Below are 24,110 nucleotides of genomic sequence, written 5' to 3' on the forward strand. Positions count from 1 at the left end.
CGACACTGCGGGGCGGCGCGGTGGTGGCGGAAGCGGTGGGAAGGGGGGAAGCAACAGGCTGGGGGCAGCTTCCCGGCCGAGGGGCGGCAGCCGGGGGCGCGGAGCGGGGCGCGGAGCTGTCACAGCAACGCCGCGGGCGCGGAGCGGCCGCTGCAGCGGCCACGGGCGGGCGAGCAGCGTGTGCCGCTGGGCCACCGAGCCGCTGGGCGCGCCGGGGAGCAGAGGCGGCCAGCCCGCGTCCCGGGAAGCGCGGGCTGGGGGGAAGGACTCGTAGATGTCTGTGTGCAGAAGCAGCAATATTTGCCCTTTGGATATCCCCTCTTCTCCCCGCCTCTCCCCGCACCCCGGTTTTCCTCTAGCCTCTCTCCGCCGTTCTCCCAGGAAGGCTGGAAGCAGCCAAGGGGTAACCGCGGCACGGTAAGGAGTTGGGATTTCGGGATGCAGATGTCACATTGCCGTGCAAACGACTCCCGCAGTAGCACTTTATCAGAATTTCAAGCTGCATCTTTTATCTCTTTTAGAAAAGCGTCTTTCGGAGGAGATTGCCCTCAATAGACCCGTCATAAAAACATTTTAGTGTTGCTCTTGTGCTTCCGTGCATCCCACTGCGAAGGGGTCCCAGTGGTCCCTTGGGAATACAAGGAGTTGTGAGAAGTTACACAACTGGCCACCAGACTAATCCACTCCCTCTACCTTCCCGCGAGTACCTCCCCCTTCTGCTCTTTTTTTCAATAGCAGCCCTTTCTCAAAATCTCAGGTTACTTTGCTAAAGAGTTCTCAGTCTTATAGTTTCTGCCCTTGTCTCTGCCTCCAGCTCCTTAAGAGCCTCCCAGCCCCAGCGATTGGATTGGGCAGCCCGTCTTGACACACCACTGTGCTGAGTGCTTGAGGACGTGTTTCAACAGATGGTTGGGGTTAGTGTGTGTCATCACACTCGAGTGGGGATTAGGGGAGAGAGGCAGCCTTGCTGGAGCTGTGTGGTCTTCCCCAAGTGTGAGCTGCAAGCAAAAGAAGAAATACCTAGCTTTGGGGGAGAAGCGGGAGGAATCGTTTCCAGCAGCTCAGAGGGAAAAATAAAACCCCACACTTTGTTCAGGTAAAGTAAAAGGCACCTCATGCCTCTCTCTCTCTCTCTCTCTCCTTTTTTCCTTCACGGTTTTCAGAGGAATGCTAGCACAGCACACTTGTCAAAGCCAGTTGCTGCTGCCTTATCAATGCTGCTATTGTACGGCTGACAGATAACAGCGAGCACAGCCTGATGCTTGGCTGTCTTCATAGAGCTAACACTCTTAACGCCGCTAAGGTCACGCTTTCAGAGGTGTAGATTGGAAAATCTCCCCTGGAGCGGTGTATCCCAGCCCTGCGGGTGCCTCCTCTGCTCCCCCCGCAGGCACCGCTCTCCGCTCGGCACACACGTGTGTGCCCGGAGCGGCGCGGGGAAAGCGGCGGCCAGGCACGGGTGGGTGCGGTGTCTGCGGGTGCAAACGCCGCCGTGCTCCAACACATCCGTGGAAACTGCATGGGAGGGAGGGAGAAGGAACCGTGGCAGAGTATTTCCTAGGTTTGGAGCAGGATGCTTCAGCAGTGTGCAGCCTGTCTGGGGCTCAGCTGAGAGGCAAACCAGACTGTTTTGAAAGTGCGTTAGAGATGTCTGTAAAGTTGGAAGACTCCTTTATAGAGACCTGCCTGGGCTCCTGATGATCGGCGTCGAGATGATTTGGCTTACACATGGGCATAAAGTTAAGAGAAAATCAGGAACGTAGGGAAGGGCAGGGTACAATGTAATGCTGCTCTTGCAGCTGCAGCAGAGCAGATGGATGTAATTCATTTGCAGATCTGTTTGTGGAAGTTTTACATGTCATTGAAAACTAAGTAGCATCACTATAATGGATCATTAAAGACTCGCTGTATTTATAGATTTTAAAGTAGCGATCTGAAGTGTTAATTAGAAGTAGGCAAAATTTATGTTTAGGAAGGAAGAGGGGCAGAAATGTAATTAGAAATTAGTTATGGAAGTACTCTGCTATCATTTTCATTTAATTCCGCTATTAAGTTCATTGATGTCTGGAGCGTGGGAAGCCCAGCAAATTAACTAAGTCAAAAATGTTATCACTAATTACTGTATGTTATCTTCTCAGAGAAGATGTTTTCATTGTTTTGTTCTAAATGATCTAGATGGAGAAATTAGAAGATGGATTATTTTTCCTTTTATTTGGTTTGGGGCTTTTTAGTTAAAAATTTGCTGTATATATATTCTGTCTTCCTGTGCAGAGTAATAAAATTATTTGTTTCTTTTGCACTATAACAGATCTTCACACTAACTGTCACATACCTCTGGTGCTTATGAATTATTGGCCTCCTACTTGAGAAAGAAATCTAACACTGTCCTCACCACTTACAGGTGAGATATTCTATATATAATACTGTATATAATGTGTTCTGAAATAAGATCTGTTTAGTAGGCTGAGCAAGGGGATTTATAGCTGGTGCTTTGTGATTTTGGTATTCAACTGCAAAACAATGCCCGTAAACTCATGTTTCATGTTGCACATATATTTTTAACTCAAACCAACTTTTTTGTTAACTTTTTTTTCCTTGAGCAGACTATTTGGCCCCTTTACAGGTTGTTCTCAGTTTGTATTTTCAAACACACTCTTTAGTAGGAATGTGTCTTCAGAAGTCATCCACAGCAATTTGAAACAGAGAATTAGCTAAATCCCAAAAATCACTGCACAACCAGACCAAGATTTATGTGAATAAATTTGACCATTTTGTTTTTTTCTCTCAGTCTACACTTTCTCATTGTAAAAAGTCATGGAAATTTTTACAAGCTTAAAATGAAAAACAAAACCAAAGGAAAACCTCATTACAGCTCCACGTTAAAGTCTTGTATATTGGATTTCTCCTCTTTCTCCCAGTGTGTCCTGTGAGAAGCTCAATATGCCAGCTTCGGCACACAGAGGTTTAGACTTCCAGCAAAGCTAAGGTGCAGCATTGTGAGCTGCAGAGCATGCTGCTGTCACTGCCTAAGTGAAACCCATCCCTCTTTGTGACTGATCACACATCAGATGATCTATAAGAAACCATATTTTTCAAGAAAGTGCATAGCTAATTACACATGCCCAGCTTGTTATTGTTTTACTAGGGGGAAAAAAACCCTAAACTAGTTTCTCTAGCACTGCCAGAAAATCTTGCTGAGAAACTAGGAACAGCAAATCATGTTTTTCCTTCCTTTATAATGATGGGGCTGTTTAAAAGACAATGCCCACAGGGCAGTCCAGCTTCTTGTCAAAATGTAATCTACTGTTCCAGATGGTAAACATTCAAAGACATATTTATGGTGACTTCTACATACCTTCCTTTGACATTGGCTTTTTTTTCCCTGAGAGCACTTGTGCTGGGTACACACATGAAGTTCCCATTAGCATCCTAGCAGCTGTAAAAGTGTTCAGAGCTCACAAAGATGTTCCTCACAGTGAGATAAAAATAATCTTAGGAAAAGATCTGAGACCGTACAAGTTCCATGATATGCTCAAGGTAAAAAATTCCAGAGGTACAAAAAAATCCATAAACTGCTGCATGAAAGCTGTAACACATTTTTGTTGCGGCTAATTCATCTTTGCTTGATATGGAATGCTGAACATACCAGGCATGTCTGTACTATCAACTCTGTTTGTGATGTGAGGCAACCTGCACTGCACAAAAGCCGGTGTGTTTCTTTTTCCCCCAGCTAGTGAAGATTAGGTGGGATACTTATTGTCTTCACAGAGTTTTCGAAGTGTCACCCCGGTTTTTTTTCTCTCACTGCTCTGAGAGCAGTTAGGTAGAGCACAAGAAAATGTTTTCCAGCCAGAATGTGTTCTGCCCTGAATTGTCTTAATTATGTGTCAGTTTATTGCTTGTCAGGGGCTTCCTCTTCTTAGCACTTTATAATCGAGGTGGGTGAGCTTGTTACATCACAATATGCAACTTCAGTTTCTGCTTCTTGGCACATCTCCTTGGCCTTTCATTGATTTTTGTCTCTGTTTCAGAGGAAAAAAATTAATTATGATTGGTGTAATTTACATCGAAAAAAACCCCTTGGTGAATTTCCAAATGGCATGTAAATGCACCTTCAAAAAGTAGGTTAAATTAGAGGTCGTTAGGAAAAACCTGCATGTGGAAATCCAGAAGTATCCTAGAGATTGCAAGTAACAGTGTGAAAATTATAGTAACAGCTCTTATTCCAGTCAGGAACTGATAAAAACAGTTTATTTAAAATGTTGTGGTGCTGGGGACAGTGTTCCTAAATGTGCAAGCCATTATAAAACCCACACAGTGGACGTTAGACAGCTATGGAAAAAAATATTTTGAAATATTTGCAAATTCTGTTCTGGCTAGAACACTTTGTTGCAGACTATTTTGACACTTCGCAGGTTTTTTATCTAGCTTTGTTTAACTTACATCCTGCACTTGATATTTTATATGTATATGACCAAATGTTCATGCAGGATCAGGAGTTTGAGACTTGTGTAATGTCAGGGCCCATTCTCACATTGATGAGGCCGGACACTTGTTGCAGATGTCATGGGAGTCATGGGTTCCATGATTTCCTCAGCTTTAGAAAGAGCTTTGGGGGATTTGTGTTTGAGTGGGAAGGCAGACTGATGTGATAACAATTGAGAAAGCTCCTTTCTGAGTGCCTTGAGAGCTGCAGTGTTCAACAGAGAACGAGGGTCCCGTGACAACTCTGTGGTGACACAGAAAGAATCCAATTAGTGGCCACTCCTGCTGTTGATACTAGATCTCTCCTAAAACATTTCCACCATTACCACCCTCATTGTAATCCCATCCACGACACCGATAATGGGATCAGGAGTGTCTTTTCAGAATGCCTGTTTAAATTTTAACTGCTGTCTTTGGAGATTTTGAGGATATTAAATCAGAAGGCACTGAATAGCACAGCTCACAAGAGAGCTTTGTGACACCCGTGTCACCCAGTAGTTGTCTTTCTCATACTAGAGTTTCCTAACACCTCCATCACAGGTAGAGCTGCTGTGAGTGGGCTATAGATGAAGTAGGGGGGCTGTATGTACACAGTGAAAAATCTATTGAGTTGTGGCTGTCCCTGCACTGCAGTTACCTGTAGACCTTGTCCCTGAGAAGTTACATGTGTGGAAAGCAGCAAAGGGATTGGGAGGGGATACAGTCCCCTGTGCTGTGCCCTAGTAGTGGCAGCAAGTCATCCTGCTTCTCCCTTTAACAAGCCTGAAGTCATCACTCTGCCTTTTCAGCTGGATCAGCAGTGTAATATTCTCTCCTGCCCCCCTCGGAATTTTTTTGTCTTTCACTTTTCTTGCTCCAATGCTAATTCATCATTTCCATATGATCAGAGTGCAGTAACTCCATTGTTATTCTTACCAAGAAGGGCAAGTTCAACGCTCTCATGTGCTTGGAGAGGATGCTGTAAAGTGGAAAGATTCAAGGCTCTAAGCAGTGTCACCTCAGAATGCAGCACAGTAATTAATAAATGAATTGCCAAACCAGACACTTTTTAGCTGAATTAGTTTAGCGTATTTCAGTTATGTCAGTAGACTGCTTTTGGGAGCCCCTGCAAGATCTTTGTTTAGCATTGCTGCTTGTTCATACTCGAAAGTTGTTGGCTGGTGAGAGTAATTTCATTTTAATTTTAGGTATCTTAAGACTTTTATTTTCTGAGAAAACTAATACTTGTTTCATCTTATGGTTTATGCACACAGCAGATTTGGTATCAGTGATTTTTCCAGAACTTTAGTTCCCACTTTCAGAATCTGCTGACAAGTTTGGTAAGCCTTTGTTACTGTGTGTGCTCTATTAATCCTGGAGCTCTGAACCTTCCCAGTCATAACCATCACTAGTGGTTTGGTTACAATGAAACACTTTTTGTAATAGTTGATCTTTACACCCAAGATTTTATCGTGATTTTCTTTATTTTTATTTATTTCATTTGTAGCAAAAATTAGCTTACAATTAAATATAATCTTGCATTATAGTATTTATAGGACCCTGCAAATTTGGTAGTATTGCTGGAATTTATACTGGAAGATTTCTAGATGTGATACTGTGCTATAGAAATCTGGACTGTAGATCAGTGCTAGATTTTCCACAGAATACTTCATGAAGTTTCTACATGGAAGCAAAAGACTAGAAAGTCAGTGATGTTATACTCTAAAAAAAATCCTCTCCTGGTTTGAATGTAATTATGGCACTGCATGCTGCCATTTCCCTGTGATGTGACTCTAACCCATTTCAGCAAGGAGAGGAGCTGCTTGACAGCAGCTGTATTTTTGTGGTGCTTCACAGGAGGTGAACTCTATTTGGAAAGCCCACAGAGAAGATGGGGAAGCTTTTGGCACTAGAGTTCTGGAGAATAAATGTAACAGGGAGCTGAACACAGGGGATTGTTTTTCCAAAAGCATCTATTAAAACTGAATAGTGGTCTGTTCCAGTATTGTAATTGCGATGTGCCAAGATGTTCGTTATTCTACCATGTGCACTGTTTTGTCTGTTTTCACTTAAAAACAGAAAAATATGTTGCCAAGCCCATAAATGTCAGCAAAACTGCCAACTCTCCTGACTTTTATCAGTAGTCTCAAGATATTTAGCCTTCTTTGTAAAGCTTCAAGTGTAAGAGTCAAGATATAACGTGAGAAGTTCAGATCTCTGCTTTCTGTTTTTTTAAACCTAATCCTCCTGGTTGCTGAGACAGCTGGCTTGCATGCAGCTCCAGAAACATGAAGGAAACTAACAGAAATCCCAAATCTCTCTCTGTAAGTGCATGCAGGCTGTGTGAACAAGGTGGGTTTGTGCATGTCATGCCTGACAATTAAAACAACCCAACTTTTTTTCCTGAGGTTTACCATAATCAGTTCCCCCTGAAATTTCTGATCGGTCGTCTGATAACTCCCATTTTGTTAAAGAGGTTTTATTGCAACAGAGGGTGAGGTTTCTTTACTCCTCTCAGACAGCAGAATAGCTAGCTGCCCTGGAGAAACCCATCCTTGATCCTCCCATCCTCTGCCTCCAGCAGTGTGTTCCCATCTCCTTCCTTGTGCCAGGTTTGGCTCTTGGCTCACCTCCTGGAGTGCTGAATGAACTCACCAGAGCAGCGGGAAGCTCTCTTGGCTGCCTGCCTACTGAGTTGGTTCATCTCAGCAAGTGGACAGAGGGTCCACATGCTGCAACAGAAGTGATTGGAGTTGGTGGCTTGGGGTGAGGCGGAGAGACAAGGCCAACCCTTTAGGGGAGTGTGAGCTGTAAGATACTCAACTACTTGCTGACACCTCAACCCACAAACTGGAGTACTGTGTGTGTCTACAGTAGAAGTGTGACTGTGCCGGTGTCATCACAAGCACAAGGCTAAATGTGCACTTTTAGTGAAAGCCTATCCTTTTTTATTTAGAGAATAGCTGCAGTGTCACTCAAAATATGGAAAGTCCTCCCTTACCATTTCTGTCTTTCTAACCCAACAAATAGGCTTTGGAGAGTAGCTAATGAGCAGTGTGGAGAGAAAAGAGAAAGAAACAGAAACGCCTGCTCAGCTGTTGCTTTAAAAAGGTGGATGAAATTCTGAGGGTGGGATCCAGCCTGCAGAGCCAAGGTGCCCCTTGGGTCTTAAATCCTTATACAGCAGCTACCTAAAGGCACGTTCTCTCTCTGATCAATGAAGGGAGTCCCCCTGAAGACCTCCAGGCACTGCAGTTAGGAAAGCAGGATTTCCTTTTGTAAATCTTCAAAGGCACCTGCCTCTTTCCATATGTAGGGATGAAGCTCACTTGCTTTGCAAGGATTGCTAAGGAGCTTAACCTGGAAGAACTTGATACCATCTTGAGTTTCTTGGTTGGCCCACAGATGATATGATAAACACTGTATTTGAACAGCTGTGATGTAATTCCTACACGGTTTTAAGGTGTCTCCTGTACTTTCCACAAAAGAATGCATGAAGCAGATACTTTCATTTGAACACTGGAGATTGATTCACTTGAAGAGACTAGGATACTTAGATTAAATGTAATTTTGGTACTAACTGTGGAAATGGAACACTGCACTCCTCCAAAGTGTCACCTCTTTATTGGTGGGTTATGCTGACAAAAAAAAATCTAAATGTAAAGTATATAAGTTACAGAAAAATGTTTTAAAAATCACCCAGTGTTGTTACCTAAAGAATGTTTCAAAGGCCTTGTGGGGCAGATAAAGCTTAGGGGAATCAGAGATGGTGGTGATGGTGCCTACATGCAGTAAAATCACAGTGATGAATAATGGATGATCTTAGAGGAATATGATGTTGGACAAAGAATGGAAGGAAGACAGAAATGTAAAAGATTCAGGACACATGTTTCTGGATCTACCTATGCGAAGTCTTTTGAGGATTATCTCCCAGTGACTTGACTGCCTAGGGGCATGCCAGTGACAAATTAGAGAACAGTAGTGCAACAAGAAGCTGAACATCCTGTAAATAACCAGCACAGGATACCTTTAAACTAACACTTTTTTACCCCCCAAGCACTGCAAAAATGTTAAGAATAGTAGATTTTAGAATAATATTTGGGTTTTGGTAACTTTGTGACAATAAAGAATTATGCATTAATCCAACCTTTGACGCAGTATCGAACAAAGGTTCCTTTGGTGTCATTCCATGCTATTTTATTTTAGCTATATTACCTGAAATCCTGAATGTGTCCTTAGTAAAGCACAAGTGAATTTACCTTGTTGTTATCTATTTTACATCTAGGGCCAGTTTATGAACTGAGACTGTAACACTACCTGCTTGGCCACCAGGAGGTGGTAGGATTTAGGGAGACAACTACCACAGTTAGACCAATAAAAATGTTCTGAAGTGAACACACATGTCTGTCAGGAATTCCAGTAGTTTCTTTTATCTCTATATCAGTAGGATATTGGTATTTTTTATACCACTGTAAACTTCAGTCCACTGCTGGTATACAAGGTCACAGAGGAAGGCTTCCTGTGCTCTACTGCTCTGCAACTCAACTACGGGAAAGAGGCCACTGAATTTGGGTTTTGTTTTCCTTCTTCTTGGTATGGAGAATTCCTCTAAAGCAGAGATCCTCTGAAGTGAGGAAGGGCAAAATGAAGAGCCTTTGTGGTATGCATAGTCAGGGATCACCAGAGTCGTCAAAAAAATAGCAGTTCAACATAGGAAGATGTGAAGCTATAGAGACGTATTGAAAGATGTACCTAAATTTTTAGATTTTTTCCATCCTTTGCAGCTCACATCCAGTTTTCCCCTTCACTTAATGGCTCTGCAAATATTTTTTCTCCACAAATTTTGCACTGTTTTGCACATCATCAACTTGTGAAGGGTTTGAGATGCAGTATAACCATTTCTCAAGAAATAGGTATGTGTTAACAGCTATTTGTTTTGGTCTTGGGTACCATGGAGATCCAGAGCACAAAGAGGGCATCTGTCAAATCCTGTGAAACCTTTAGAGAGGATAATAGTTGCCAACATGCAAAGTGGTCTGCAAAAGCCAGATAAAACAAGGACATGGCTAAGTAGAACTGATGCATGTGCTGTCTTGGACAAGTGACATTGTGCAATTGTATCTTTTTATTGCGTGCTTTGAGAACCCTGTATACCTTGTGTGTAAGCCTGGAGAATTCACTGCTCTTTCTGGTAGCTGTAGAGCATTTGTAGTGTGAGAATATCAGGCGTACTTTGTGTATTCCTCCTTTTATATGCAGTGTAAGAACCCTTAGTCATTGTTAAGAAATCCACAGGGTTATTGGAGAGAATCACTTGCTGAGGAGCTTGAACCTGTGTTGAGGGAGTTCTGCAATCATATTCATATACCTATCACACTGCTTTTGGGTGCTGTTTCAAGGCTCCTTTGAATAAAGCTGTTTCCTACATACTGTGTACATTTTAATGAGGTCATCAATATGAGCATCAGCAGCTCGAATTCAGATGAGTGATGCTGCTGCTGTGACCTGTCTGCTTCACTCCTCTGCTGGAGATGACTAATGCACACACCTTGGGAGCCCCAGGGCAATATCCAGTGCAGAGCAAATTTTCATCTCCCACAAGAATATTTACCCTTCAGTCAGAGACAATTCAGCAACAATTGCAACAGTACAACAAGCAACAGCAATTTGGCCATTCTACATTTGCTGCAGTATCACAGCCCAGTACTGAAGCCTGAACTGTGACACTAGTGCTACCATGATGGTAGAAAAGAGACACAGACATGTGGAGTACCAGTGTGTTGAATCTGGTAGCTATTGAAATATTCACTGGTTTGTTTTAGTCTCCAGTCACGAGTGGCTGCCAGAGTTGCTGTGTTTCCCTGCCTACAGTAGAAGAATATGCTGGGCTTTTCAGTTCAGAATTGATCTCAGTAATGCATGTATTTATGAGTCTGGGTTTTTGAAATCATACCCTACTGTCAAACAACTCATCTCTAAAAAAAGTGTTGCAGTTATTTTGGGTGAGAGCCAGGGAGGCAGAGCAGGTCTCCTAAAATGCCTCACCCGTCTCTTCCAGACACCTTGCTGAGTCACATCTGGTATGAAATGAGGAGTCCCATGTCTCAGTCCTTATCTTCAAAGCTCAGTGTGGGCCACTCTCATTGTTTGAAGAAGCTTTTTGCCCCGCTTCATCATGAATTGCCAACATATACAGTTAATAGGAGCAGTGATAGTGAACAATGAAGGATGAAAATTGAGGTGGGAAAGAAAGTGCCTTGCTGACACTATAGGGCGAGAGAGACATCACATATTAGACTGAGAGACTAGGGAACTTCTAAAATAGACAGAGTAGGAGTCTGAATCGTGACTGATAGATATCCCAAAGGAATGCAGACCAGATTTGATGAGTGGAGGATGGAAAGAAAATATATTCTTTTTCTCTCTCAGTAGCATTTCTGTGTGTTTGTCGCACATATCTATTGATCCATTCACATATCAGTCTGCTCAAAGGCATATTTATCTGTTCTTCCTGGAGAAATCCTGAGTGTGGCATTTACCATGTATTATATTCTATTGTCCAGTTGCTGTAATGAACACGGGGAGGGGAGAGTATCAAAGCAGACCTATTTTGTTTTCTAAGCAGTTTGGAAATGACATACCTGTCAACATTAATTTCCATCTCTTTTGTAGTGCTTGAGGAAAATTCTTTCTTCCTTAGAAGCCTCATAGAAAACAAAAATTTTCCACTTTGGTAAAGCCACATGTGTCTTGGTAGCTGTTCAGCTTAGAGTACATGTACATGGAAGTACACAGGATGGATGATTACCTTGCATAACACTGATTATATAATTTGCAAAGGCTAAAGTTATTATTTCTCTTTCCTGTTTGTGTCCTTCATAATTTTCCCTGTTTCATGTATAGTATACAAATTCTTTTCCATTTACACTTTTATCTTTTGATTAAAAGATACTTTAACATCTTGTGTTCAATGCTGTCAGGAAACTGCTTTAAATGAAAGTGTGGAGTGATGTGGAATAGTTTTAATGAAGGCCAAAAGAATGTGAACTTAATCTTTTTCATAGGAAGTTTTGTTCTGTTCCATCCTGTGCCCTGCTTAAACATATTGGCCTTTTTTGACCTTTTCCTTGATGAAGGTTAAGTGGGAAATATCTTGGCTGCAGCCTTTCCAGCTTAACCAGAAAGACTTTCCACAGCTCATGTTTACTTTCCCTGCTATGCACATTCATCTTTCCTGAACCAAAATTGTTAAACTGAATTTTCAGAGAGAAATTAATAGCTTATGGCATTGACGATGAAGTGTCAAGCCTTCTTCTTTCATGTCTCCAGCTCTATTTTGCTAGTGATGATTTTGTCAGTTCTCTTGCTAGAAATTAACAAATCTTGGGAAAAAATCCGTTTGGTTAATGGGTTCCTTCCAAGCATCTTCTTTATTGTCATTAAGAACAAATGAACAGAATTGCTGCATTTGCAATTTATTGAGTGCATTGCTTCTGCAAAAACCTAGAAACATTGCTATGTTTTCCATTTCTGTCTGGGCATCTTTTGTGCGTACTGCCACACACAGAGTGAGACAGAATGTTCTTGACTAGTGAGGGGTCTCAGTCCTTGGTGTGCTCACTCCAAAAGACTGTAAAAAAGTTTCAGTGAGAGCAGAAACCGTGTCCTCAGGACACTGCTGCTTTTAATGGAAAGGCAGTCATGTTCTTCAGTTACCACACTCTTGAGAGGAGAAGAGCTAGGTCTGAAGCTCTTTCCTGCCCTCAGTCTCAGTAGTAACCATTGCAGAATTTTGAAGTTTGGGATGTCTCCATTTCTTATGCCACATCCAGTTTTGTTCCTTGGAGCTTTGTTATGAGACACACAACAGTGTGCAGTGAATGCCAGACCTGACTGTGCAGTGCAGGGAAAGAACCAGCCAATCTTCAAACTCAAATTTCATTTTGGTTTAGTTCTCAATGTCGTTTTTGCCCCCATGAAGCACAATTGTATGATTAGCACTATGTTCATCCATAAATATTCTGAAGGAGTATGTTCAAGTCAATTCTATATCCCTCTGTCAAGAGTAAGGGAAGTCAACCTTTCCTGTGAAGAGAAGACACTCTCAACCAGGCCCTTCACAAATATATTTAACATTTCATTTACTTGCAGAATGATCACTAGAAGATTCAGGTTGGAAAGGACCTTGGGAGGTCCCAGGTGGTAATAAAACTAGGCTATGAGATCAGATCCAGTTGCTCAGGACTTTATCCAGTCACATCTTGAAAATCCCCAGAAGACATTGAGTGCAGAGTGTCTTGGGAAACTTCTGCTGTTTAACTTTGTCTCAGGAAAGAAGCTTGCTTTGATTTATATCCAGTTTGACTTTCTTTTGTTTCAGCCTATGCCTGTTATCTCTTGAACTCCTGACATGCACCGCTGACTCCTGAGAGAGCCTGGCTCTCTCTTTTTATAACGTAATTACAGGCTCTGGGCAGCTGCTCTGAAGCCCCCCCATGTCCAGCTCATCTCCAGGAGGAACAACCCCAGGTTCTCTCTGCAGAGCAAATGCTCCAGCCCTAAAACATCTTTATAGGCCTCCACTGGTCTTGCTCCAGTTCATCATAGCTGGTTTTGTACTATAGGCCCAAAAATTGAGCATAGGTGCCATTTAATGAGCTCTGAGCAAAGGGACTTAATGTTTGTCCTTGCTGAATTCCATCAGGATCCTGATGGCCCGTTGTTCCAGTCCACCTAGGTCCTTCTATCAGTCCTGTCTTGAAGAGATCTATTGCTATCTCCAATTCAGTGTCATTCTCTAACTTAATGACTGTTGCTTATCTTGCTTGAAACACTTGCCCTCAACTTTTTGTTTTCATTATCTTACTTTAAATTAAATTTTATTCTTGATTTTCATCCTGAATTCTCAGTGTCTTTGAGTAAACTCGGTATTTATAAAAAGCAGTATACTAAAGCAATTCATTCCAGCTTATAGTTTGTTTGTGATATATGCAGTTGTTCTTAGCTTGCCTTTAAAGAAGTCTTCCAGTCACAGTGAACTGCAGAAGAAATATTTCTCCAAAATACATTCACATGAGAAGGTTCTCTTCCTGTTTTTGGCCAGGTTTGTCACATTAGACATCTTTAAGAAGATCACCTTCAAAGAGTATCTCAGATTCAGTGGTTTGCAGTGCAGTCCAACTAAACAATGTTGAAGACTACTAATTAAAACACATAAACTAAAACTAAGCAAGATTTTTACTTTTAGTAAAAGTTTAGGTTTTATTGTCAGTATGGATTTTTTATTGCCTTCTACAGAAGTTGGGGAACACTTTACATCAACTTTTGGAGTTCTGACAGAGATCAATTTCAAACAACTGCACCCCACCCCACAGTCTGGAGGCCTTATTATCATTGATAGCAGTGATATTATTTCCCCTGAATATCTTGCTGCTTTTCAGCAATGTTGCCTTCCCTCATCTTCATGTAGCTGGAGCTTCATCCCATAACTTCATTGTTGATTCTCCATGGTGGTGCTTCTTATATGTCTCTGTAGCTTTAGAACTGACAATTATAACAATCTAATTTCAGTCCAATATGCATATACTATTAATGCATGTACTGTCCCTATGAAGTTATTTTAAAATTCTGTTTGTAGACAGATAAAGAGTTAACCAACAGAGCTGAATTTTATCAACTTAAAACATACAAAATCCAAAGCCACCCTAGTTTAGAGAATATTTGGTGTAATTTTAGTGTGATTTCTACCTGAGTTTGCTCATACCTGCCCCCTTAAAAAGCTTCCTGCTCCCTGAGCTTAACTACTTTGTGAATATCACTGAACATTCAATTCATTCAATGCTAGGCATCTAATTAAGAACACTACTAACCTCTGGTAGTATTCTAGGAAACACAATTTCAATTTCTCCTGTTATAGGTATAAGACAAAATATCTGAAACACTTTTTTATTAAGAAGTTTGTTTGGCGCGTAAGAGAAGATCAACTATTGACTCATCCATTATGCAAGTGATGTGACCACCTGCACCATTCATCCATTTCTTGAATATCTACAGGGGAATAAATGTTTCCTGAAGCTCAGTCCACATCTGAGCCAACTTTGTCAGAGTTTCACAGTGTGAGGAAAGTGAAAGAAAATTCCATGGTTCTGTATAGGGTTGTGGTAAAGGGGAATACTTATTTATGAGACTTGTTTATAAGGTTTAGTATTAAAGACTCAAAATAACCTAAACTTGAGCAACATTTACTTCTTAAACCTGGCTACTGTCCTGCTATTTTTGACTTTTTTGCTGAATTGAGTTGCTAGCAAGCACGGTCTTACTCAGTTTTTATCCATGCTTCTTCACTACCCTTTCTTTTGTAACTGCTCATAGGTAACCGTAATGTAATAGCAGTCATCACCACAAACCTGTAAATGTCTCTGAAACTCACAGCTTGTCTACAGTGGCATTTATTGACTTTTTGCACCAGTGCAAACTCGCTTGTACAGATGTATTGAAACTGGCTCAGCATTCCTCAAATAAATGTGACACTGGAGCCCCGCAGGCGTGTGGTAAGGGTACTCCTGTAGAAGAGACACATGTGACCACTCTCATCTGAAGGATGTTTCTAATTTCTTCAGCAGTGTTCTTTGCACCACAAAAGCTTTGACCATACAAGGGTTGAGCTCCTCCTATAACTTCCTGAAGAGAATGGGTTGTCTAATCCTGAGCAGGATAATTTAGACACACAAGTTCTGACAAGGCAAAAGTGTCCTTCTCACTAGCAAGTTAGGTCTACTCTTTGCTCAGCAAGATGATGGGTCTGAAATACTGTCTTAGACTCCTCACTTCTAGCTTGTAGCCTCAACACAGATCTTAATTCTGCACTGATCCATGATCTCTGATGCATCAGGGAGATTTCAGAATCTGCCCTCCCAGTTCTTACTCCATTAATGTCCTGGAAATTAGAAGTTCCATTGTAAACAAAGATGAATGTGCTCCATGGCATCTCCTCAGCCACTCTGCATCTTGATGCACATTGAAGTATTTTAAAATGGTAGTTTATATGCCAAGCTATGAACAAGAAGCACTAGGGAGCTCTCCCATCGGGATAGACCTTCTATTCCTCTGACTCTGTTAGAGGGTTAGTACACTTGCCCAGAGACAGGGATATAGAAAATGGAAGAGTTGAAAGAACTAATTTATTCATTTAATTTATTCATTTAATAGCATACAAATTTCCAAAGTTATACATCAGAGCTTTGAGTTTCGCTGGTGTTATCCTGTATACCATGATATTAAGGGAAAAATGCTAATACCAGTTTTCTGGCTGTAGGCCTCAGGAAAAGTTAACAATATACAATAGAAAATCTGCATGAAAGAAAGTAGATGTGAACTTTTAAGATCTAAAGTAGTTTTTATAGCTAAGAGCTTTCACAGCCCTTCCTATTGCTGGAGAAACTCAAAAGATACATAGATGTTCAAGAAAAAACTATTTCTTGGGAGAGGAGACAATGTAGCTGAAGCTTGACTCTTATCTAATTTATATTTTTTGAGTAGGATGTGGAAAAAATGGTCTTAGTAAGAACTAGTTTGACCATCGTGTTTTAATATGGAAAGCAAATGTTTTTTCGGTGTGTGTGCACGTGGGAGGCACAGCAACAGAAGTAAATCCCTGTATCTCTAGCGTTAGAATATATAATGTAGCTTTCACTCTTTTGGACATACATTAATTCAGGAATTTCCCATTTTTTAAGTTCATTATAAGGACACAAAAATAAACAAATTGCACACACATGAGAGAGGCAGTGCAAGCTATACTTCCCAGCCAATCCATGAGTTCTTTTGCCTCCATCTTTAATCCAGCTCTGCCAATATAGCAACATTTCAACAAAAGATTATTTTTTTTCCTGAGGAACAAAATTTGCTAGCACTCTTTATTATGTAATGTATTGAGAATGCAAAATGTCTGGTTACACTGATAAGTCACCTTTTTGACTTATAAAAATATATTCCCATTCTGATTACTAGAGCAGTGTTGCTTAAGGCTAGGGGTGTAATAGATACAAATTCATCCCATAATTCCTTTAACCTCAGTAAATATATTGCAAATGTTCAGTGTCTATTGTGGCAACATAAAGCAGAAGTCATAATTAGCCTAAACAAAACAAATCATAGGAGAGTTTCAAAGTGTGTTTCCAATTTCAGAAAAAAACCTCATAGATTTTTCCCTTTTTTTTTCTTTCACATCTTGAATCAGACATGAGCAAATGTGTTTGTATGTGTGCATTTTCCCCAAAGCACTGAGAAGAATGCTGTGTGAGAATTATCTGTTCCATTCACAGTCATGCTGCTATTTGGTCACATTTCAATCCACTGAAAGAAAGAAAGAAGGTGGGGGGAATTGAAAGCACAACAGAACTGCTTAAATTATTTCAAACTTCAGTGGTGCTGCAACCCTTAACAGAAGGCAGAGCTCAGTTGTGTCCATGGAATGGTTCCACATTTCTTTAAAAAAAAAAAAAAAGCTAATAAAAATTTTAAAAAGCACAGACATTAACAAGCTAACACAAAAGATTTATTACTTTTATTTTCTGTCTTTTATTTTCTGTCTTTTTCTAGCAAACTTGTGCATTCTCCAAATCAGAGAGGCAAATTTCCAGCAAGTGGGTTTATTTTCCTCCTTCCTTGCCTTCATGTTTCACTTTCCTAAATTGCTCCTTCAATTTTTAAATTAAGGTCACCTTGCTTTTTGACTCATTGATTGTAGTGACATTGTTCTTTATGTTCAGAAGGCGATAAAGAGTGGTCAAGTTTCAAGTCACACTGACTTTGTCATTTTAAGTACTGAAATATAGGAAAAGTCTGCTTTATTAGACCCCCGAGTTATTTTTCTGTTTGAAACAGCCTTGTCAGTAGTTTGTGTTTCCTGCTAAACAAAAAGTTGGGTTTTGCTGCTGAAAAATCTGCCAGAGCAGTTACACAGAGGAAGATGCTTGATATTTTATCAACTAAAAAAGTACACATGTAACTGGGGGCTCATTAACCCTCATCAAGTCACATCTAAGAAATTTCCTGCTTCACCTCCCCCTTCAGGTATTTTGAGTATCAGTTAACATTTTAAGCCTATTTTGTGGCTGCCAGGTCTTCCAAATACCTAAACTGAGATAGACATCCCTTCAAATGCAAATTAATAGTTTTCTGCCCTCAAAATTGCATACCAGAAACCTGAGAATGCTTTACACCCTGAAAAATTATAATAGTTGTGTAGAAGTCTATGTCAAGGAGATTCTGCTGCCTTTCTGGTGTTTCTAAGATGACACATACTTGTTTCCCCTTTCCTCAGTGATTGATCCTACTGGAATGATGATAACAGGAATATCCCCAAAATCTGCAGTTCTATTATTAGTACACTTGCCAAATAAAAGCGATCATAGATGCATAGAACGGTTTGGGTTGGAAGGGACCTTATAGATCATCTAGTTTCAAACTCTCTGCCATGGGCGGGGAACACCTTCCACTAGACCAGGTTGCCTAGGCCCCCATCCAACCTGGCACTGAACACTGCCAGGGATGGGGCATCCACAGCTTCTCTGAGCAGCCTGTGCCAGGGCTTCACCACCCTCACAATACAGAAATTCTTTCTAATACCTAATCTAAACACGCCCTCTTTCAGCTTGAAGCCACTACTCCTCATCCTGTCCCTACATGCCCTTTTAAAATGTCCCTTGCCAGCATTATGTAGGGCCCTTTCAGTATTGAATGGCTTCTCTAAGGTCATTTCAGAACCTTCTCTTCTGCAGGGTGAACAACCACAGCTCTCCCAGCCTGTCTTCAGAGGAGAGGTGCTCCAGCCCTCTAATAATCTTGGTGGCCCTTCTCTGGATGTGTTCCAACAGTTCAATCCTTCTTGTGTTGGGAATCCCAAAGCTCAGTGGAGCACTCCAGGTGGGCTCTCATGAGAGCAAAGGGGAAGTAGAGGCGAAGAATCACCTCCCCTGACCTGCTGGACACGTTTCTTTTGATGCAGCCGAGGATACATGTCGTGTTCCACTGTGAGGAACTGTGAGGAGTCCTTTTTTAAAAGCAGATGGTCCGGAACAAAAATTAAGCCAAACAAGACAAACGTTGTCACTGAGAACTGTTTATTGATAACAAAAAGGAGAAGGAAAAGGAGTTGCCCGAGTGAAAGAGGGCTAGAAGAGACAGAAAAGAAGAAAGGAAAATGGAAAAGGGAGGGGTGAGAGGAAAGAGAGAGGGAGAAGGGACAGAAAGCAAGAGACGGCGTTGCCACCAGCGAGTCAGGGCAGTGCTGTCGGTGTCCAGGCGGCGGGGGCTGTGCTCGCTGTCTGCCTGGGGCCGGGCTGGCTCTGACCGAGCCTGTGCGGCTCCCGGAGGGGCGCGGCTCCCGCGGTGACGGCACCGGGCACGCGGTGAGTGGGCGGGAGGACGGGAGGACCGGGACCCTGGGCAGGGTCGTGGCGACCGGCTGGATCGGGGCGGCAGGACGGGCAATGATCGGCAAGGCAGGGTTGGAAGCAGGCAGCCCAAGCAAGGAGGCGGGGCGAAGTGGCAAGGCGGCAGTCAGGGGCACAGGAAGGCAGGACAGGTGCGAGGCCGAACCAATGAGGGTAGGAGAGCCAGAAGGCAGGCTAGGACCAGAGCGAAGTACAGAACAAGCAGGAGCAGCAAACAGCAGCAAGCTGCCACAAGTCCTGATGGAGTTTTTATACCCCGCGGCCCCTCCCAAAGTCCGCCCGCTAACAGGGAACCATTGGCCCCATCCAGCCTTCCTGTGCCGTCCATTGATGGAGACCTTTTCACGGCCTGATCGGAGCAGCCCCTCCGCTGTGTCTCCTGCTGCCTGCCTTGTAGGGGGTGTTGGCAGGCGAAGTCTCCCCAGAGACGAGGCTTTCCCCCACTCCTGGCTGCCTCCTGCCAGCGGCAGGTGTACGCTCCCTCCCCCCAGATGCCTCTGACAGCCCCGACAACCAGAGGTGAGGCAAACTAAAATGACTGAATTCAAACTGAATTGGCTCCTCACAACACAGTTGGCTTTCTGGGCTGCAGGCACACATTCCTGGGTCATGTTGAGCTTCTTGTCAACCAACACCCCCAATTCCTTCTACCCAGGGCTGTGCTCAATTCCTTCTCTGCTCAGCCTGTGCTTGTGCCCAGGATTGCCTCATTCGAGATGCAGCACTCCCTATTTGGCCTTGTTGAGCTTCATGAGTTTTGCATGGACCCGCCTCTCAAGGTGCCACTGGATGGCATCCCCACCTCAGGGTGTCAGCTGCACCCCACAGCTTGGTGTTCTAGGCAAACTTGCTGAGGGTGCACTCAATCCTACTGTCCATGTCACCAACAAAGATGTTAAACTGTGCCAGTCTCAATACCGACCCCTGAGGGGCACCACTTTTCACTACTCTCCGCTTGGACACTGAACCACTGACCTGCCAACCCTTTGAGTGCGACCACCCAGCCAAGTTTTCCATCTATCAAATCCACACATTCCAGTTTGTAGACAAGGAGACATTGTCAAATGCTTTGCACAAATTCAGGTAGATGACATCAATTGCTCTTCCCTTATCCAACAACGCCGTAACCCCTCATATTATATTAAAGTAGGAAAAAACACAAGTTGCATGTAAAGTAATAAAGTTATATTGAATTGAATATTTTTCTATTATTTTAGAGTGATTATTGTATTTCTATTGCCTACTATGCTGGCTTTATTGTATTTTTACTTTAATTCTCTTGGTGTTCAAATTTTTAGCTTCATTTTCTACATTTATGCTAGAAAGCAGAATTTTTCCTTTGTTCTTTTGAAGTTGAGAGTTGCCTCTAGTTTTGTCACCAGCTAGCTAGCAAAGCACTGGGAAACAGGCTTAAATCCTGTAGCCAGCATTTCTTCACAGTGTAGCAAAATAGATTCCTGCATCAGGCTACCAAGTTTTTCCAGACGTTCAGCTGCTACAGTAATTTTTAGTCATATCCACCAAAATAATGAAAAATTAAATTATCAGAGTCTTTTCTTTCAGGAGAAAAAAATACTTACGTAGCTTAATTTCATTTAATTTAAGGGGGTTGCTCATGGCTGTTAAAAGCAGTATTTACTCTTCAAAAAGGTGACAGCGAGTAGTTTTCTTCTGCACCTTCTCACCTAGAAATGGGGGTCAGGGGTCATTTAATGACTGATGCTGAATTGCTCCTTTTATATCCAGTATGTTGATAGCAGGTCATCTTTAGCAGTAAGTGATCAAAGCTGCTTATAAATTAGTCTGCTGAGATAATCCTACTGAGTTATGAATATCTAAAAGCATGTGAGATCAGTTATAACTGTCACAGTTTTGCATATAGAAATAGAATACTGATCTTCATAGGCTGATCCATTTTTTTTAAACAATAGATGTTTCCATTGTTATGGCAATACTGCTGAACAAGTGCTGAAGTCAGTAAGGTTCATAAGTTGCTGACATTTGGTGCCTTTTTACTACTCTATCTTCTCAATCTATTACGAGCAAGGCAGATGGCCTGATAACAGTGCCAGGCAGTGGAAGAGCTCTGTGTACACTGAAGGTCCCTTAAATGTCAATAATGGATTGCAGTTCTGAGAAATACTAGGGTATACCCTTACCCAGAAATACTTCCTGCTGCCTGCTGAAGACAATGAGAAAGACAAAGCCAGAAAAAAATTCAATGCTTGCATAAATTGTGGTCCCTCAGGCTGCTCTGCAATCGTGTAGATGGTCCAGCAAAAAAAGTATTGGATAACTGGAATCGGATTCTGCTGTCCATTTATTGGCAATTGTGACGTCCGCCACCAAAATATTTTCCAGCTCATTCTGCTTTCAGTGAGTTACTTTTGCAATCATCTTGCTCTTCTAACTTATGCATAGAATATTTTTACATATGGAAATGCACACGGCTGTCCACTGGAATAAAGTTGTTTCTGAGTGAAATAGGAAGCTGCTGCATAAGGACCGTCTTTGTACATCATAGGTCTGAGGAAGTAAGGAACATGTCTCTGGCTGAGTCTGTAGGAAGATGTAGGTCTGGTATTTTCCTGTTTTCTGAAAGACCTCCCTTCTGGCATGAAACTGAGTACATAAATTTAGGTCTGTCTGAGATGAAGTGAATCACCCACACCACTCTCTGCAGTCCCTCAGGTCTTCCTTGGAGGCTTTGTGACAGTGTTTCTTTTGTGAAATTAAACAAGATGATTCCAGCCCCAGGAGATGGTAACAACCATGTATTACCACTTCTGGAATGATTTGGAAAACTTTTTATCACCAATATGTCCCAGGTATGGAAAAAGTCCTGCACACAGTAACCTCTCCTATGTTTTGTGGGTTATCTATGTTATACAGGGAGGATTTTTCTCAGTGTCACACATGCATTTACATTCCCCCAAATTCCCAAACAATATGCCATCTGGCAGTATCTAAACTCCTGCTGTTCCAAGGCAGAAACAATAAATAATAATTTTATGTATTACAGTGTGCTGTAAGCCTTTCTCATCCTGGGATGCTGTTAAGTTTCCATCTGTACCACAGTTTGGAAGTGTGTTGTGACAAGGTTTCTGGCTAAGGCTGTGTTAAGAATTTTGATAGTAAATGGTGCACAGAAACCTCAGGAAGAAAAGTAAGAAAATAAAAAATTAAAATTCTAATGCAATTTCTTTAAACACAGCAGTGTTTAAAGCAAAGAATGAATCCCTTTTCCAAATAATAAAATTATGGTATAACATCCTCTCAAAAGTTAAGTCATAATGAACTCTTTTGTGCACCTATAGCAAAGCATTATATTTTCATATGCTCATGAATGTGGAAAACAGGGATCTGGAAACTTTTACCATCTCCATACGTATTTTTCTGCTCTGTATGGACTTGTTCAGTGCCTATTAAGGTAAATGGAAAGATTCCTGTTGATTCCAGTGCTGTTGAATTCTTCTTCTATATGTCATTCAAGGGCTTATTTCATCATCACTCTGTTTCATCATCTGATATTCTTATTCTTTTGTATGGGTAGATAAAGAGATTCCTAAAGTCAATGTTTCACCCCAGATGGTGCAATTAGGTGATTCTTGCTTTTGTCTTATCATGTGCTTGAAATTAGCATCTTCAGTGCAGTAGTGAGCAAAACAAAAATATTACAAAAAATCATCTATCTCTCTCAGTGAAAGAGGGAGATATTTTTACAAGTGAAAAAAAGAGATTTTCTTGTCCACATGCAGTGAGTTTACTGACTGTGAACACGAATGATGTGAGGATGTTTTTTTAAGCATCTTCCCTGTGTTTAATTTGCTATTCTAACCATTGTTTTCTTCATTAGCTTAGTTTCATCTTAATAATTTGTTTTCTTTATTGTCTTTGCTCTTACATTCTTGGCCATTAGAAAACCCTTTCCTTCAAAAAATTCTTTGTCCAATTTGTTTCCCATAACAACAACAATAATAGGGAAAAAATACTCCTTTTAATAGCAATTTAAGGGCCAAAATTCATCCTTTGGTACTTACATGCAGTCACCCTTTCAGTGGGATTTGCACTCACATTACTAAGGCTGAAAATCTGGCCTTATGCATCACAGCCCACCCCTCCACGTAACTACAACAAGCAAGAGTAACAAAACAGAGCAGACTTCATTAATGGTTTAGAACTGAAGGAATAACATGGTTAATCATCTTGTAGTGTTTGCATACCTATCCTTCCTTCACATTCTCTCGTACTGTAGCCGATGGCTGATATTTCCTTGCATCAGGAGGCTTGATCTAGCCGATAAAGTAAGTGGGAAAAACATGCCTTTTTTGACTTCTTGGCCTTTCATTATATCACAGATTTTGCTGGGGGAACAGAATTGTTCTAACACTACTGTTCCTTCACCCAGCTTCTGTGGGAAGGGCTCTGGTGCACTCACCCATCCCTAGCACTGGTCACCTAATAGTTACGGCACTCAGAAGGTCGGCAGAGCATTGCTGGCTCCTATGGTGTGGTCAGAGGAGAGCTTATCTGGCCATTGGGACAAACAAGTTGTTTTGAGGATCATTCACTATGAGAGTGCCTTTTTAAAATTCCTAACCTCTTGGCCCAAGCAATATACATGCCCAAGAGTGCTGAGGATATCCAGAGAGAAAGACAAGTCTTCCTTAGTTGCCCATAACTTTATAAGACATCAATGGTGAGCAGAAAGGTTCAATAGTAGCTATTGACAATGTCGAAGAAACCCATCAGTCTGATTATCCTAGACTGTCCTGCTAAAAAAATTAGAAATCAAACAACAAAAATAATACATTATTAAAAGCTGGACAAACAAATCTTTCAATAAAGAGATCCAAAGCCACTTATTAGGTAATACAATAATATTAATTTTCACTTCTCAAGTTATTTCATGCCTATGTATTTTTTAAACATTAAGAGTGTTCAGTATAGATTCTGAGCTTAAATTTTCAAGGTGAAATTGCAGAAAACCTATTGGTTTTCACGGCCACTACCAAACTGAAAACCTAATAGCACATTGGTTTGTATTTTGATTTATTAGGAAGCAGGCTTAACTGAACTTACTGGCTGGAATCTAAATAAGTCTTGCTGGATTCCTGCTTTGCACCTGCAGAAGCAGCTTTAGAGAGCTATTGCCCTCTGTAGATACTATATACTTGTCAGTATTATCTT

The 24,110-nt window shown here is 41.6% G+C and overlaps 1 protein-coding gene across 10 annotated transcripts in view; it reads left to right on the forward strand.

Annotated features, from left to right (window-relative positions):
- Positions 1 to 223: 223 nt before the first annotated feature.
- SULF1 (sulfatase 1) overlaps positions 224 to 24,110 on the forward strand; it is a 123,862-nt gene continuing 99,975 nt past the window's right edge. For 8 of the 10 annotated variants that reach the window (XM_042035757.1, XM_042035752.1, XM_042035758.1 and 5 more), the window contains exons 1-2: positions 769 to 1,096; positions 2,309 to 2,401. The gene's annotated coding sequence lies outside the window, so the exon portion shown is untranslated. Of the gene's footprint in view, positions 418 to 768; positions 1,097 to 2,308; positions 2,402 to 24,110 lie in introns of those variants that run through there. The other 2 variants (XM_042035753.1, XM_042035763.1) reach the window with 2 other exon arrangements.

Source organism: Corvus kubaryi, unplaced genomic scaffold, assembly GCF_017639235.1.
Source record: "Corvus kubaryi isolate FWS band 111438036 unplaced genomic scaffold, C.kubaryi_AGA036_p1.0 37385, whole genome shotgun sequence".
Taxonomy (NCBI): domain Eukaryota; kingdom Metazoa; phylum Chordata; class Aves; order Passeriformes; family Corvidae; genus Corvus; species Corvus kubaryi.